The following is a 2,121-nucleotide window of genomic DNA, read 5'->3' on the forward strand; positions in this document are numbered from 1 at the left end:
GAGCATCTTGACCCAAGTTGAGAAGGGAACTTAAGTTTGGGTTGTGGTAAACACCGCTTACAAGAAATATAACCCTCCCTTTCCCCAACACACAGAACCACCACCACCACCACCACCACCACCACCACCATCACCACCACCATCACCACCACCACCAATGCTACAAAAAACAAAAAAGAAAATAAGTCACAACCCCTTCAGATAAGCTTTCTTTCCAGTCGCTGTATGTATACAAAGATATTCTCTATGTTTTGTAAGTAAAAACAAAAAGAAAACTTTTCTTTTGTTTTTTACACATAAGAAACAGTATTGAAAAATCCCACACTATGGTTCATAGGGTGGAGAAGGAGGAGTTGTCTCCACTCCAAAAGAAAAACAAAGTTTTATACCTTACACCAAGTGTAGATCATTTACAGGATTGGTGCTGATTGAAAGAACAAAACAAAACAAAACAAAACAAACAAACACAAACAAACAAACAAACAAAAAAACCTTCAACTGCCTTATGCCCTTAGGTGCTGAGTTTCATTAAGTACTGTCACGTTTTCTCATGCAAAACTCTCTGGTGATTTTTGCACCAGGAGAGGGAAAATTAAACAATCAAATGAAACAAATCTAGAAACAAAACAAAAACCAACCAACAAAAAATCACAAAGCAATCATTCTTCCTATCTGATTATTTGTATTGAACAAAACAAATTTACCAAAAGCAAAGGCATAAAAACCCCTCCTTCTTTTTGGTTTCTCTCCCAGTCTCCTGTCCTTGCCCCTAATTAATCAGCGCCTTCTAGGAGCCAAAGTCTGGCTGTTTGAAACTCAAATGGCTGGAGAAGCTACTTGAAGGTTGACTATGTGCCATTTTAGCATTCACCCACTGAGAATCACATTTGTTTCCTGGTGTAAAGCAACACAGAACAAAACAAAAAGCCACCCCAATAATTCTGTAAGAACAGGAAATTCTAAAGCAAATTAAAGGAGATTTCCATTTCTGTAATCAAAGAACATCAGTAATAATAAAACTCAGCATAGTAGCAAAAAGAATGACATCAATTTAAAGGCACAATACTTAATCAGTGACCGGCAAAAAATGATTTGTTCTGTCATTTTAAGGCCGTGAAAGGTATACATTTATCACATGTGATATTGTGTAAGGCCTCTTCTGTTTCCATTTGGTGGGAAGCCTTAAATTGATCTGGAAAGAATTCTTCATTTTTCATTTGTGCTTTTTAAAATTAACAAAAGAGGAAAATTAGAATATAAAAAAAAAAGTCAAATTGTAATAACTGACCCATTTCAAAGACTGTTTGGTGCTTCTGTCTTTCACCATTGTGGTTGGCTGAAAGTCATTCAGCTCACTTGGTGCATCTGGGTTGAGTGGGAAATTTTGTGTGTGTAGTGAGTGTGTGTGTGTGTGTGTGTGTGCATGTGCGTGTGTGTGCCCATAGCACACATCTATGTGTGTGTATGTGTCTGCTGCAAAGTCTTGCCAGAAATGTAGAAAACTGATACAAGACAGACTCTGGGTATGGCTGAGGTGGAGTATAAGGGTGCTGGGGAGTGGGAGCAGGGACAAGGGAATGGTGCTTGAATATCAGCCCCTGTCTGGATGGCGAGACTCATACCAGCAGCAATACTCTGGGTCTTAGAGGCACGTCATTTGGGTGAAGATGTGATTCAATTATTTATTTTCATGTTGTACCAAGTTGAATTTCTGGAGGTGTTGCAAGTATGTTCAACCATTTTTAAATGTTATTTTTCAAAAAGTATTGCTCCTGTAAGGAATATTCTGTTCTAGGGCATCTTTTCAATCCCATTGTATCTCTACTTGGGCACAAAAAAAAAAATAGCAGCTTCTATATATATATATATATATATATAAAACTCTGTGTATGTGTGTGTATATACACATATATATATGTATATGTGTATATACACACACAATATTTTTCGGTAAATACTGTTTGTCTTTGTTGTGTGGAGCTGCAATTTTTTTTTTTTTTTAATTCCAGATATAACTGTTTAGGGTGCAAGACCTCACATTGAACTATTCTCAAAAGAAGTTCAAAACCTGAGGAATTTTTTTATGTTTGTGGGGTTTTTTTTAATTATTATTCAAAGAGG

Source organism: Panthera uncia, chromosome B1 (assembly GCF_023721935.1).
Source record: "Panthera uncia isolate 11264 chromosome B1, Puncia_PCG_1.0, whole genome shotgun sequence".
Taxonomy (NCBI): domain Eukaryota; kingdom Metazoa; phylum Chordata; class Mammalia; order Carnivora; family Felidae; genus Panthera; species Panthera uncia.